Below are 17,373 nucleotides of genomic sequence, written 5' to 3' on the forward strand. Positions count from 1 at the left end.
CTAGCGGGCTAGACATCTAAGAACACAAAATAGAGTACCACGGTTCACTTTGATGCCATCGAATTGCTTAACTCTCTCCATAGATGAGCTTTTCACGGTTTTGGGCAATTTTAAACATAACTTGGTCTACTCGCATCTTTATCTTGCGAAACGTTGTACGAAAGCTAAACTAGCGAGCTAGACTTCTAAGAACACTAAACAGAGCACAACGGTCCACTTTGATGCTATCGAATTGCTCAACTCTCTCCATATATGAGATTTTCACCTTTTTGGGCAATTTCAAACATAACTTGGTCTATTCGCATCTTTACCTTATGAAACGTTGTACGAAAGCTAAATTAGCGAGCTAGACCTCTAAGAACACTAGACAGAGTACAACGGTCCACTTTGATGACATGGAGCTGCTCAACTCTCTCCATAGATGAGCTTTTCACGTTTTTGGGGAATGTCAACCATAAGTTGGTCTATTCACATCTTTAGCTTACGAAACGTCGTACGAAAGCAAAACTAGCGAGTTAGACTTCTAAGAACACTAAACAAGGTACAACGGTCGACTTTGATGCTTTATAATTGCTCAACTCTCTCCATAGACGACCTTTTGACGGTTTTGGGCAATTTCAAACGTAAGTTGGTCTATTCGCATCTTTACCTTGCGAAACGTTGTACGAAAGCTAAACTAGCGAGCTAGACTTCTAAGAACACTAAACAAGGTACAACGGTCGACTTTGATGCTTTATAATCGCTCAACTCTCTCCATAGACGACCTTTTGACGGTTTTGGGCAATTTCAAACGTAAGTTGGTCTATTCGCATCTTTACCTTGCGAAACGTTGTACGAAAGCTAAACTAGCGAGCTAGACTTCTAAGAACACTAAACAGAGTACAACGGTCCACTTTGACGCCATGGAGCTGCTCAGCTCTCTCCATAGATGAGCTTTTCACGTTTTTGGGGAATTGCAAACATAACTTGGTCTATTCGCATCTTTACCTTAAGAAACATTGTACGAAAGCTAAACTAGCAGGCTAGACATCGAAGAACACGAAATAGAGTACAACGGTTCACTTTGATGCCATCGAATTGCTCAACTCTCTCCATAGATGAGCTTTTCACGGTTTTCGGCAATTTCAAACATAAATTGGTTTATTTGCATCCTTACCTTGCGAAACATTGTACGAAAGCTATACTAGCGAGCTAGACTTCTAAGAGAAGTGTACAGAGTACAACGGTTGACTTTGATGACTTGGAATTGCACAATTTTCGTAATAGGCGAGCTTTTGAAGTTTTTGGGGAATTTCAATCGTAAGTTGTTCTATTCGCATGTTTAGCTTACGAAACGTTGTACGAAAGCAAAAATAGCGAGCTAGACTCCTAAAACCACTAAACAGAGTAACATGGTCCACTTCAGTGCCATCGAATTGCTCAACTCTCTCCATAGATGAGCTTTTCACGTTTTTGGGGAATTTCAAACATAAGTTGGTCTATTCGCATCTTTAGATTACGAAACGTTGTATGAAAGCTAAACTAGCGAGTTAGATTTCTAAGAACACTAAACAAGGTACAATAGTCGACTTTGATGCTTTATAATCGCTCAACTCTCTCCATAGATGACCTTTTCACATTTTTATGCAATTTCAATCATAAGTTGGAATATTCACATCTTCACCTTCCGAAACATTGTACGAAAGCTAAACCAGCGAGCTAGACTTCTAAGAACACTAAACAGACTACAATAGTCCACTTTGATGCCATGGAGTTGCTCAACTCTCTCCATAGATGAGCTTTTCACGTTTTTGGGCAATTTCAAACATAACTTGGTCTATTCGCATCGTTAGCTTACGAAACGTTGTACGAAAGCTAAACTAGCGAGCTAGACTTCTAAGGACACTAAACAGAGTACAACGGCCCACTTTGATGACTTGGAATTGCTCAACTTTTGCAATAGACAAGCTTTTCAAGTTTTTGGGGAATTTCAAACGTAATTTGATCTATTCGCATCTTTAGCTTATGAAACGTTGTACGAAAGTAAACTAGCGAGCTAGACTCCTAAGAACACTAAACAGAGTAAAATGGTCCATGTCGATGCCATCGAATTGCTCAACTCTCTCCAAGGATGAGCTTTTCATGTTTTTGTGGAATTTCAAACATAAGTTGGTCTATTCGCTTCTTTAGCTTACGAAACGTTGTATGAAAGCTAAACTAGCGAGTTAGACTTTCAAACATAAGTGGGATTATTCGCATCTTTACCTTCTGAAACATTGTACGAATGCTAAACCAGCGAGCGAGACTTCTAATAACACTAAACAGAGTACAACGGTCCACTTTGATGCCATGGAGTTGCTCAACTCTCTCCATAGATGAGCTTTTAACTTTTTGCGCAATTTGAAACATAACTTGGTCTATTCGCATCTTTACATTACGAAACGCTGTACGAAAATTAAACTAGCGAGCTAGACTTCTAGGAACATGAAACAGAGTACAACGGTCCACTTTGATGCCATCGAATTGCTCAACTCTCAGCATAGATGAGCTTTTCGCGGTTTTGGGCAATTTCAAACATAACTTGGTCTATTCGCATCGTTAGCTTACGAAACGTTGTACGAAAGCTAAACGAGCGAGCTAGACTTCTAAGAACACTAAACAGAGTACAACGGTCTACTTTGATGCCATGGAGTTGCACAACTTTCTCCAAAGATGAGCTTTTCACGTTTTTAGGCAATTTCAAACATAACTTGGTCTATTCGCATCTTTACCTTGAGAAACGTTGTACCAAAGCTAAACTAGCGAGCTAGACTTGTAAGAACACTAAACAGAGTACAATGTTCCACACTTGGATGCCGTCGAATTGCTCAACCCTCTCCATAGATCAGCTTTTCACGATTTTGGGCAATTTCAAATATAACTTGGTCTATTCGCATCGTTAGCTTACCAAACGTTGTACGAAAGCTAAACTAGCGAGCGAGACTTCTAAGGACACTAAACAGAGTACAACGGTCCACTTTGATGCCATCGAATTGCTCAACTCCCTCCATGGATGAGCTTTTCACATTTTTGGGCAATTTCAAACGTAACTTGGTTTATACGCCTCTTTAGCTTACGAAACGTTGTTCGAAAGCTAAACTAGCAAGCTAGACTCCTAAGAACACTAAACAGAGTACAACGGCCAAATTTTATGACTTGGAATTGCTCAACTTTTGCAATAGACAAGCTTTTCAAGTTTTTCGGGAATTTCAAACATAATTTCGTCTATTCGCATCTTTAGCTTACGAAACGTTGTACGAAAGCTAAACTAGCGAGCGAGACTCCTAAGAACACTAAAAAGAGTAAAATGGTCCATGTCAGTGCCATCGAATTGCTCAACTCTCTACAAGGATGTGCTTTTCATGTTTTTGTGGAATTTCAAACATAAGTTGGTCTATTCGCATCTTTAGCTTACAAAGCGTTGTATGAAAGCTAAACTAGCGAGTTAGACTTCTAAGAACACTAAACAAGGTATAACGGTCGACTTTGATGCTTTCTAATTGCTCAACTCTCTCCATTGATGACCTTTTCACATTTTTGGGTAATTTCAAACATAAGTGGGATTATTCGCATCTTCACCTTCTGAAACATTGTACGAATGCCAAACCAGCGAGCGAGACTTCTAACAACACTAAACAGTGTACAATGGTCAACTTTGATGCCATGAAATTGCTCAACTCTCTCTATAGATGAGCTTTCCACGTTATTGTTCAATTTCAAACATAACTTGGTATATTCGCATCCTTACCTTATGAAACGTTTTACGAAACCTAAACTAGCGAGTTAGACTTCTAAGAACATGAAAATGAGTACAACGGTCCACTTTGATGCCATCGAATTGCTCAACTCTCTCCATATATGAGCTTTTGATGTTTTTGGGCAATTTCAAACATAACTTGGTCTACTCGCACCTTTATCTTATGAAACGCTGTACGAAAGCTAAACTAGCGAGCTAGACATCTAGGAAAACTAAACAGAGTACAACGGTCCACTTCGATGCCATCGAATTGCTCAACTCCCTCCATAGATGAGCATTTCACTTTTTGGGCAATTTCAAACACAACTTGGTCTATTTGCATCTTTACCTTACGAAACGTTGTACGAAAGCTAAAGTAGTGAGCTAGACTCTTAAGAACACGAAACAGAGTAAAATGGTCCACTTCGATGCCATCGAATTGTCAACTCTCTCCATAGACGAGTTTTTCATGTTTTAGGGAATTTCAAACATAAGTTGGTCTATTCGCATCTTTAGCTTACGAAATGTTGCACGAAAGCTAAACTAGCGTGTTAGACGTCTAAGACCACTAAACAAAGTACAACGGTCCACTTTGATGCTTTATAATCGCTCAACTCTCTCCATAGACGACCTTTTCTCGTTTTTGTGCAATTTCAAACAGAAGTAGGATTATTCACATGTTCACCTTACGAAACGTTGTACGAAAGCTAAACTAGTGAGCTAGACTCCTAAGAACACTAGACAGAGTACAACGGTTCACTTTGATGCCATGGAGTTGGTCAACTCTCTCCATAGATGAGCTTTTCACGTTTTTGGGCAATTTCAAACATAACTTGGTCTATTCGCATCTTTACCTTACGAAATGTTGTATGAAAGCAAAAACTAGTGAGCTAGACTTCTAAGAACACTAAACAGAGCACAACGGTCCACTTTGATGCCATCGAATTGCTCAACTCTCTCCATGTATGAGCTTTTCACCTTTTTGGGCAATTTCTAACATAACTTGGTCTATTCGCATCTTTACCTTACGAAACGTTGTACGAAAGCTAAACTAGCGAGCTAGACTTCTAAGAACACTAAACAGAGTACAGCAGTCCACTTTGATGCCATCGAATTGCTCAACTCTCTCCATAGATGAGCTTTTCACGTTTTTGGGTAATTTCAAACATAAGTTGGTCTATTCACATCTTCACCTTCCGAAACATTGTACGAAAGCCAAACTAACGAGTCAGACTTCTAAGAACACTAGACAGAGTACAACGGTTCACTTTGATGCCATGGAGTTGCTCAACTCTCTCCATAGATGAGCTTTTCACGTTTTTGGGCAATTTCAAACATAACTTGGTCTATTCGCATCTTTACCTTACGAAATGTTGTATGAAAGCTAAACTAGCGAGCTAGACTTCTAAGAACACTAAACAGAGCACAACGGTCCACTTTGATGCCATCGAATTGCTCAACTCTCTCCATGTATGAGCTTTTCACCTTTTTGGGCAATTTCTAACATAACTTGGTCTATTCGCATCTTTACCTTACGAAACGTTGTACGAAAGCTAAACTAGCGAGCTAGACTTCTAAGAACACTAAACAGAGTACAGCAGTCCACTTTGATGCCATCGAATTGCTCAACTCTCTCCATAGATGAGCTTTTCACGTTTTTGGGTAATTTCAAACATAAGTTGGTCAATTCACATCTTCACCTTCCGAAACATTGTACGAAAGCCAAACTAGCGAGTCAGACTTCTAAGAACACTAGACAGAGTACAACGGTTCACTTTGATGCCATGGAGTTGCTCAACTCTCTCCATAGATGAGCTTTTCACGTTTTTGGGCAATTGCAAACATAACTGGGTCTATTCGCATCTTTACCTTACGAAATGTTGTATGAAAGCTAAACTAGCGAGCTAGACTTCTAAGAACACTAAACAGAGCACAACGGTCCACTTTGATGCCATCGAATTGCTCAACTCTCTCCATGTATGAGCTTTTCACCTTTTTGGGCAATTTCTAACATAACTTGGTCTATTCGCATCTTTACCTTACGAAACGTTGTACGAAAGCTAAACTAGCGAGCTAGACTTCTAAGAACACTAAACAGAGTACAGCGGTCCACTTTGATGCCATCGAATTGCTCAACTCTCTCCATAGATGAGCTTTTCACGTTTTTGGGCAATTTCAAACATAAGTTGGTCTATTCGCATCTTTAGCTGACGAAACATTGTACGAAAGCTAAACTAGCAAGTTAGACTTCTGACAACACTAAACAAGGTACAATGGTCGACTTTGATGCTTTATAAACATTACTTAGTCTATTCACATCTTCACCTTCCGAAACATTGTACGAAAGCCAAACTAACGAGTCAGACTTCTAAGAACACTAGACAGAGTACAACGGTTCACTTTGATGCCATGGAGTTGCTCAACTCTCTCCATAGATGAGCTTTTCACGTTTTTGGGCAATTCCAAACATAACTTGGTCTATTCGCATCTTTACCTTACGAAACGTTGTACGAAAGCTAAACTAGCGAGCTAGACTTCAAAGAACACTAAACAGAGTACAGCGGTCCACTTTGATGCCATCGAATTGCTCAACTCTCTCCAAAGATAAGCTTTTCACTTTTTTGGGAAATGTCAACCATAAGTTGGTCTATTCGTATCTTTAGCTTACGAAACGTCGTACGAAAGCAAAACTAGTGAGTTAGACTTCTAAGAACACTAAACAAGGTACAACGGTCGACTTTGATACTTTATAATCGTTCAACTCTCTCCATAGATGACCTTTTCACGTTATTGTGCAATTTCAAACATAAGTTGGATTATTCGCATCTTCACTTTCCGAAACATTATACAAAAGCTAAACCAGCGAGCTAGACTTCTAAGAACACTAAACACAGTACAACGGTCCACTTTGATGCCATGGAGTTGCTCAACTCTCTCCATAGATGAGCTTTTCACGGTTTTGGGCAATTTCAAACATAGCTTGGTCTATTCGCATCTTTACCTTGTGAAAGGTTGTGCGAAAGCTAAACTAGCGAGCTAGGCTTCTAAGAAAAGTAAACAAAGTACAACTGTCCACTTCGATGCTATCAAATTGCTCAACTCTCTCCATAGATGAGCTTTTCACGTTTTTGGGTAATTTCAAACGCAACTTGGACTATTCGCATCTTTACCTTGCGAAACGTTGTACAAATGTTAAAGTAGTGAGCTAGACTACTAAGAACACTAAATAGAGAAAAATGGTCCACTACGATGCCATCGAATTGCTCAACTCTCTTCATAGACGAGCTTTTCACATTTTTGGGGAATTTCAAACATAACTTGGTCTATTCGCATCTTCAGCTTATGAAACGTTGTACGAAAGCTAAACTAGCGAGCTAGACTTCTAAGACCACTAAACAAAGTACAACGGCCCACTTTGATGCTTTATAATCGCTCAACTCTCTCCATAAATGACATTTTCACGTTTTTGTGCAATTTCAGACAGAAGTTGTATTATTCACATCTTCACCTTACGAAACATTGTACGAAAGCTAAACTAGTGAGCTAGACTCCTAAGAACACTAAACAGAGTAAAATGGTCCACTTCGATGCCATCGAATCGCTCATCTTTGTCCATAGATGAAGTTTTCACGTTTTTGGGCAATTTCAATCATAACTTTGTCTATTCGCATCTTTACTTTACGAAACGTCGTATGAAAGCTAAACTAGTGAGCTAGACTTCTAAGAACACTAAACAGAGTACAACGGTCCACTTTGATGCCATCGAATCGCTCAACTCTCTCCATAGATGAGCTTCTAACGTTTTTGGGAAATTTCAAACATAACTTGGTCTATTCGCATCGTTAGCTTACGAAACGTTGTATGAAAGCTAAACTTGCGAGCTAGACTTCTAATAATAGTAAACAGAGTACAACGGTCCACTTTGATGCTATGGAGTTGCTCAACTCTCTCCACTGACGACCTTTTTACGTTTTCGGGGAATTTCAAACATAACTTGGTCTATTCGCTTCTTTAGCTTATGAAACATTGTACGAAAGCTAAACTAGCAAGTTAGACTTCTAATAACACCAAACAAAGTACAACGGTCCACTTTGATGCTTTATAATCGCTCTACTCTCCCCATAGAAGACCTTTTCACGTTTTTGTGCAATTTCAAACGTAAGTTCGATTATTCTCATCTTTAGCTTACGAAACATTGTATGAAAGCTAAACTAGCGAGCTAGACTTCCAAGAACACTAAATAGAGTACAACCGTCCACTTTGATGCCATCGAATTGCTCAACTCTTTCCATAGATGAGCTTTTCACATTTTTGGGCAATTTCAAACATAACTTGGTCTACTCGCATCTTTGCCTTACGAAACGTGGCACGAAGGCTCAAGTAGCAAGTTAGACTTTTAAGAGCACTAAATAGAGTACAACGGTTCACTTTGATGCCATCGAATTGCTCAACTCTCTCCATAGATGAGCTTTTCACGGTTTTCGGCAATTTCACACATAAATTGGTTTATTTGCATCCTTACCTTGCGAAACGTTGTACGAAAGCTATACTAGCGAGCTAGACTTCTAAGAGAAGTGAACAGAGTACAACGGTCGACTTTGATGCCATCGAATTGCTCAACTCTCTCTATAGACGAGCTTTTCATGTTTTGGGGCAATTTCAAGCATAACATGGTCTATTCGGATCTTTAACTTATGAAACATTGTACGAAAGCTAAACTAGCGAGCTAGACTCCTAAGAATACTAAACAGAGTACAACGGTCTACTTTGATGACTTGGAATTGCACAATTTTTGCAATAGACGAGCTTTTGAAGTTTTTGGGGAATTTCAATCGTAAGTTGGTCTATTCGCATGTTTAGCGTACGAAACGTTGTACGAAAGCAAAAATAGCGAGCTAGACTCCTAAAAACACTAAACAGAGTAACATGGTCCACTTCAGTGCCATCGAATTGCTCAACTCTCTCCATAGATGAGCTTTTCACGTTTTTGGGGAATTTCAAACATAAGTTGGTCTATTCGCATCTTTAGCTTACGAAACGTTGTACGAAAGCTAAACTAGCGAGTGAGACTTCTAAGAACACTAAACAAGGTACAATAGTCGACTTTGATGCTTTATAATCGCTCAACTCTCTCCATAGACGACCTTTTCACATTTTTATGTAATTTCAATCATAAGTTGGATTAGTCACATCTTCACCTTCCGAAACATTGTACGAAAGCTAAACCAGCGAGCTAGACATCTAAGAACACTAAACAAAGTACAACGGTCCACTTGGATGCCGTCGAATTGCTCAACTCTCTCCATAGATCAGCTTTTCAAGATTTTGGGCAATTTCAAACATAACTTTGTCTATTCGCATCGTTAGCTTACGAAACGATGTACGAAAGCTAAACTAGCGAGCTAGACTTCTAAGGACACTAAACAGAGTACAACGATCCACTTTGATGCCATCGAATTGCTCAACTCTCTCCATTGACGACCTTTTCACGTTTTTGGGCAATTTCAAACGTAACTTGGTTTATACACCTCTTTAGCTTATTAAACGTTGTTCGAAAGCTAAACTAGCAAGCTAGACTCGTAAGAACACTAAACAGAGTACAACGACCCACTTTGATAACTTGGAATTGCTCAACTTTTGCAATAGACAAGCTTTCCAAGTTTTTGGGGAATTTCAAACGTAATTTGGTCTATTCGCATCTTTGGCTTATGAAACGTTGTACGAAAGCTAAACTAGCGAGCTAGACTCCTAAGAACACTAAACAGAGTAAAATGGTCCATGTCGATGCCATCGAATTGCTCAACTCTCTCCAAGGATGAGCTTTTCATGTTTTTGTGGAATTTCAAACATAAGTTGGTCTATTCACATCTTTAGCTTACGAAACGTTGTATGAAAGCTAAACTAGCGAGTTAGACTTCTAAGAACACTAAACAAGGTACAACGGTCGACTTTGATGCTTTCTAATTGCTCAACTCTCTCCATTGACGACCTTTTCACATTTTTGTGTAATTTCAAACATAAGTGGGATTATTCGCATCTTCACCTTCTGAAACATTGTACGAATGCTAAACCAGCGAGCGAGACTACTAACAACACTAAACAGAGTACAACGGTCCACTTTGATGCCATGGAGTTGCTCAACTCTCTCCATAGATGAGCTTTTAACTTTTTGGGCAATTTCAAACATAACTTGGTCTATTCGCATCTTTACATTACGAAACGCTGTACGAAAGTTAAACTAGCGAGCTAGACTTCTAGGAACATGAAACAGAGTACAACGGTCCAATTTGATGCCATCGAATAGCTCAACTCTCAGCATAGATGAGCTTTTCACGGTTTTGGGCAATTTCAAACATAACTTGGTCTATTCGCATGGTTAGCTTACGAAACGTTGTACGAAAGCTAAACGAGCGAGCGAGACTTCTAAGAACACTAAACAGAGTACAACGGTCTACTTTGATGTCATGGAGTTGCTCAACTCTCTCCGTAGATGAGCTTTTTCACGGTTTTGGGTAATTTCAAACATAACTCTGACTATTCGCATATTTACTTTACGAAACATTGTATGAAAGCTAAACCAGCGAGCTAGACTTCTAAGAACACTAAACAGAGTACAACGGTCCACTTTGATGCCATGGAGTTGCACAACTCTCTCCATAGATGAGCTTTTCACGTTTTTGGGTAATTTCAAACATAACTTGGTCTATTCGCATCTTTACCTTGAGAAACGTTGTACCAAAGCTAAACTAGCGAGCTAGACTTGTAAGAACACTAAACAGAGTACAATGGTCCACTTGGATGCCGTCGAATTGCTCAACCCTTTCCATAGATCAGCTTTTCACGATTTTGGGCAATTTCAAGTATAACTTGGTCTATTCGCATCGTTAGCTTACCAAACGTTGTACGAAAGGTAAACTAGCGAGCGAGACTTCTAAGAACACTAAACAGAGTACAACGGTCCACTTTGATGCCATCGTATTGCTCAACTCCTTCCATGGATGAGCTTTTCACGTTTTTGGGCAATTTCAAACGTAACTTGGTTTATACGCCTCTTTAGCTTACGAAAGTTGTTCGAAAGCTAAACTTGCAAGCTAGACTCCTAAGAACACTAAACAGAGTACAACGGCCCACTTTGATGACTTGGAATTGCTCAACTTTTGCAATAGACAAGCTTTTCAAGTTTTTCGGGAATTTCAAACGTAATTTCGTCTATTCGCATCTTTAGCTTACGAAACGTTGTACGAAAGCTAAACTAGCCAGCTAGACTCCTAAGAACACTAAACAGAGTAAAATGGTCCACGTCAGTGCCATCGAATTGCTCAACTCTCTCCAAGGATGAGCTTTTCATGTTTTTGTGGAATTTCAAACATAAGTTGGTCTATTCGCATCTTTAGCTTACGAAACGTTGTATGAAAGCTAAACTAGCGAGTTAGACTTCTAAGAACACTAAACAAGGTATAACGGTCGACTTTGATGCTTTCTAATTGCTCAACTCTCTCCATTGACGACCTTTTCACATTTTTGGGTAATTTCAAACATAAGTGGGATTATTCGCATCATCACCTTCTGAAACGTTGTACGAATGCTAAACCAGCGAGCGAGACTTCTAACAACACTAAACAGTGTACAATGGTCCACTTTGATGCCATGGAGTTGCTCAACTCTCTCCATAGATGAGCTTTTCATGTTATTGTGCAATTTCAAACATAACTTGGTATATTCGCATCCTTACCTTATGAAACATTTTACGAAACCTAAACTAGCGAGTTAGACTTCTAAGAACATGAAAATGAGTACAACGGTCCACTTTGATGCCATCGAATTGCTCAACTCTCTCCATATATGAGCTTTTGATGTTTTTGGGCAATGTCAAACATAACTTGGTCTACTCGCACCTTTATCTTATGAAACGCTATACGAAAGCTAAACTAGCGAGCTAGACATCTAGGAAAACTAAACAGAGTACAACGATCCACTTCGATGCCATCGAATCGCTCAACTCCCTCCATAGATGAGCCTTTCACTTTTTGGGCAATTTCAAACACAACTTGGTCTATTTGCATCTTTACCTTACGAAACGTTGTACGAAAGCTAAAGTAGTGAGCTGGACTCTTAAGAACACGAAACAGAGTAAAATGGTCCACTTCGATGCCATCGAATTGTCAACTCTCTCCATAGACGAGTTTTTCATGTTTTGGGGAATTTCAAACATAAGTTGGTCTATTCGCATCTTTAGCTTACGAAATGTTGCACGAAAGCTAAACTAGCGAGTTAGACGTCTAAGACCACTAAACAAAGTACAACGGTGCACTTTGATGCTTTATAATCGCTCAACTCTCTCCATAGACGACCTTTTCTCGTTTTTGTGCAATTTCAAACAGAAGTAGGATTATTCACATGTTCACCTTACGAAACGTTGTACGAAAGCTAAACTAGTGAGCTAGACTCCTAAGAACACTAAACAGAGTAAAGTGGTCCACTTCGATGCCATCGAATCGCTCAACTCTCTCCATAGACGACCTTTTGACGATTTTGGGCAATTTCAAACATAACTTGGTCTATTCGCATATTTACCTTACGAAATGTTGTATGAAAGCCAAACTAGCGAGCTAGACTTCTAAGAACACTAAACAGAGCACAACGGTCCACTTTGATGCCATCGAATTGCTCAACTCTCTCAATGTATGAGCTTTTCACGTTTTTGGGCAATTTCGAACATAACTTGGTCTATTCGCATCTTTACCTTACGAAACGTTGTACGAAAGCTAAACTAGCGAGCTAGACTTCTAAGAACACTAAACAGAGTACAGCAGTCCACTTTGATGCCATCGAATTGCTCAACTCTCTCCATAGATGAGCTTTTCACGTTTTTGGGCAATTTCAAACAATAGTTGGTCTATTCGCATCTTTAACTGACGAAACATTGTACGAAAGCTAAACTAGCAAGTTAGACTTCTGACAACACTAAACAAGGTACAACGGTCGACTTTGATGCTTTATAAACATTACTTGGTCTATTCACATCTTCACCTTCCGAAACATTGTACGAATGCCAAACTAGCGAGTCAGACTTCTAGGAACACTAGACAGAGTACAACAGTCCACTTTGATGCCATGGAGTTGCTCAACTCTCTCCATAGATGAGCTTTTCACGTTTTTGGGCAATTTCAAACATAACTTAGTATATTCGCATCTTTACCTTACGAAACGTTGTACGAAAGCTAAACTAGCGAGCTAGACTTCAAAGAACACTAAACAGAGTACAGCGGTCCACTTTGATGCCATCAAATTGCTCAACTCTCTCCAAAGATAAGCTTTTCACTTTTTTGGGGAATGTCAACCATAAGTTAGTCTATTCGCATCTTTAGCTTATGAAACGTCGTACGAAAGCAAAACTAGTGAGTTAGACTTCTAAGAACACTAAACAAGGTACAACGGTCGACTTTGATACTTTTAATCGCTCAACTCTCTCCATAGACGACCTTTTCACGTTATTGTGCAATTTAAAACATAAGTTGGATTATTCGCATCTTCACTTTCCGAAACATTATACAAAAGCTAAACCAGTGAGCTAGACTTCTAAGAACACTAAACAGAGTGCAACGGTCCACTTTGATGCCATGGAGTTGCTCAGCTCTCTCCATAGATGAGCTTTTCACGTTTTTGTGGAATTTCAAACATAACTTGGTCTATTCGCTTATTTACCTTAAGAGTAATTGTACGAAAGCTAAACTAGCGGGCTAGACATCTAAGAACACGAAATAGAGTACAACGGTTCGCTTTGATGCCATCGAAATGCTTAGCTCTCTCCATAGATGAGCTTTTCACGGTTTTGGGAAATTTCAAACATAGCTTGGTCTATTCGCATCTTTACCTTGCGAAAGGTTGTGCGAAAGCTAAACTAGCGAGCTAGGCGTCTAAGAAAAGTAAATAGAGTACAACTGTCCACTTCGATGCTATCAAATTGCTCAACTCTCTCCATAGATGAGCTTTTCACATTTTTGGGCAATTTCAAACGCAACTTGGTCTATTCACATCTTCACCTTACGAAACATTGTACGAAAGCTAAACTAGTGAGCTAGACTCCTAAGAACACTAAACAGAGTAAAATGGTCCACTTCGATGCCATCGAATCGCTCATCTCTCTCCATAGACGAAGTTTTCACGTTTTTGGGCAATTTCAAACATAACTTTGTCTATTCACATCTTTACTTTACGAAACGTCGTATGAAAGCTAAACTAGTGAGCTAGACTTCTAAGAATAGTAAACAGAGTACAATGGTCCACTTTGATGCCATGGAGTTGCTCAACTCTCTCCGTTGATGACCTTTTTACGTTTTTGGGGAATTTCAAACATAACTTGGTCTATTCGCATCGTTAGCTTACGAAACGTTGTACGAAAGCTAAACTTGCGAGCTAGACTTCTAAGAATAGTAAACAGAGTACAATGGTCCACTTTGATGCCATGGAGTTGCTCAACTCTCTCCGTTGACGACCTTTTTACGTTTTTGGGGAATTTCAAACATAACTTGGTCTATTCGCATCGTTAGCTTACGAAACGTTGTATGAAAGCTAAACTTGCGAGCTAGACTTCTAATAACACTAAACAGAGTACAACGGTCCACTTTGATGCCATCGAATCGCTCAACTCTCTCCATAGATGAGCTTTTCACTTTTTGTGAAATTTCAAACATAACTTGGTCTATTCGCATCGTTAGCTTACGAAACGTTGTATGAAAGCTAAACTTGCGAGCTAGACTTCTAAGAATAGTAAACAGAGTACAATGGTTCACTTTGATGCCATGGAGTTGCTCAACTCTCTCCGTTGACGACCTTTTTACGTTTTTGGGAAATTTCAAACATAACTTGGTCTATTTCGCTTCTTTAGCTTATGAAACATTGTACGAAAGCTAAACTAGCAAGTTAGACTTCTAATAACACCAAACAAAGTACAACGGTCCACTTTGATGTTTTATAATCGCTCTACTCTCCCCATAGACGACCTTTTCACGTTTTTGTGCAATTTCAAACGTAAGTTCGATTATTCTCATCTTTAGCTTACGAAACATTGTATGAAAGCTAAACTAGCGAGCTATACTTCCAAGAACACTATATAGAGTACAACCGTCCACTTTGATGCCATCGAATTGCTCAACTCTTTGCATAGATGAGCTTTTCACATTTTTGGGCAATTTCAAACATAACTTGGTCTACTCGCATCTTTGCCTTACGAAACGTGGCACAAAGGCTCAAGTAGCAAGTTAGACTTTTAAGAGCACTAAATAGAGTACAACGGTCCACATTGATGCTTTGTAATTGCTCAACTCCCTCCATAGAGGAGCTTTTCACTTTTTTTTGCAATTTCAAAAATAACTTGGAGCATTCACATCTTTAGCTTCCTAAACATTGTACGAAAGTCAAACTAGCGAGCTAGACTTCTAAGAACACTAGACAGAGTATAACGGTCCACTTTGATGACATGGAGTTGCTCAACACTCTCCATAGATGAGCTTTTCACGTTTTTGGGGAATTTCAAACATAACTTGGTCTATTCACATCTTTACCTTACGAAACGTTGTACGAAAGCTAAACTAGCAAGCTAGATTTCAAAAATCATTAAACAGAGTACAACGGTCCACGTTGATGCCATCGAATTGCTCAACTCTCTCCAAAGTTGAGCTTTTCACTTTTTTGGGGAATGTCAACCATAAGTTGGTCTATTCGCATCTTTAGCTTACGAAACCTCGTACGAAAGCAAAACTAGCGAGTTAGACTTCTAAGAACACTAAACAAGGTACAAAGGTCGACTTTGATGCTTCATAATCGCTCGACTCTCTCCATAGATGACCTTTTCACGTTTTTATGCAATTTCAACCATAAGTTGGATTATTCGCATCTTCACCTTCCGAAACATTGTACGAAAGCTAAACCAGAGAGCTAGACTAATAAGAACACTAAACAGAGTACAACGGTCCACTTTGATGTCATCGAATTGCTCAACTCTCTCCATATAAATGATTTTCACGTTTTTGGGCAATTTCAAACATAAATTGGTCTATTCCCACCTTTACCTTACGAAACTTTGTACGAAAGCTAAACTAGCAAGCTAGACTTCTAAGAAAACTAAACAAAGTACAACGGTCCACTTCGATGCCATCAAATTGCTCAACTCCCTCCATAGATGATATTTTCATGTTTTTGGGCAATTTCAAACATAACTTAGTTTATTTGCATCTTTACCTTACGAAACGTTGTACGAAAGCTAAAGTAGTGAGCTAGACTCCTAAGAACACTAAACAGAGTAAAATGGTCCACTTCGATGCCATCGAATTGGCAACTCTCTCCATGGATGAGTTTTTCATGTTTTTGGGGAATTTGAAACAAAAGTTGGTCTATTCGCATCTTTAGCTTACGAAACATTGTACGAAAGCTAAACTAGCGAGCTAGACATCTAAGAACACTAAACAAGGTACAACGGTCGACTTTGATGCTTTATAATCGCTCAACTCTCTCCATGGACGACCTTTTGACGGTTTTGGGCAATTTCAAACGTAAGTTGGTCTATTCACATCTTTACCTTGCGAAACGTTGTACGAAAGCTAAACTAGCGAGCTAGACTTTTAGGAACACTAAACAAAGTACAACGGTCCACTTTGACGCCATGAAGCTGCTCAGCTCTCTCCATAGATTAGCTTTTCACGTTTTTGGGGAATTTCAAACATAACTTGGTCTATTCGCATCTTTACCTTAGGAAACATTGTACGAAAGCTAAACTAGCATGCTAGACATCTAAGAACACGAAATAGAGTACAACGGTTAACTTTGATGACATCGAATTGGTCAACTCTCTCTATAGATGAGCTTTTCACGGTTTTCGGCAATTTCAAACATAAATTGGTTTATTTGCATCCTTACCTTGTGAAACATTGTATGAAGGCTAAACTAGCGAGCTAGACTTCCAAGAACACTAAATAGAGTACAACCATCCACTTTGATGCCATCGAATTGCTCAACTCTTTCCATAGATGAGCTTTTCACATTTTTGGGCAATTTCAAACATAGCTTGGTCTACTCGCATCTTTGCCTTACGAAACGTGGCGCGAAGGCTTAAGTAGAAAGTTAGACTTTTAAGAGCACTAAATAGAGTACAACGGTCCACATTGATGCTTTGGAATTGCTCAACTCCCTCGATAGAAGAGCTTTTCACTTCTTTTGCAATTTCAAACATAACTTGGAACAGTCACATCTTCAGCTTCCTAAACATTGTACGAAAGTCAAACTAGCGAGCTAGACTTCTAAGAACACTAGACGGAGTAGAACGGTCCACTTTGATGACATGGAGTTGCTCAACACTCTTCATAGATGAGCTTTTCACGTTTTTGGGGAATTTCAAACATAACTTGGTCTATTCACATCTTTACCTTACGAAACGTTATACGAAAGCTAAACTAGCGAGCTAGACTTCAAAAATCATTAAACAGAGTACAACGGTCCACTTTGATGCCATCGAATTGCTCAACTCTCTCCAAAGTTGAGCTTTTCACTTTTTTGGGGAATGTCAACCATAAGTTGGTCTATTCGCATCTTTAGCTTACGAAACCTCGTACGAAAGCAAAACT

This window comes from Tripterygium wilfordii, chromosome 3, assembly GCF_013401445.1.
Source record: "Tripterygium wilfordii isolate XIE 37 chromosome 3, ASM1340144v1, whole genome shotgun sequence".
In the NCBI taxonomy this organism is placed as follows: domain Eukaryota; kingdom Viridiplantae; phylum Streptophyta; class Magnoliopsida; order Celastrales; family Celastraceae; genus Tripterygium; species Tripterygium wilfordii.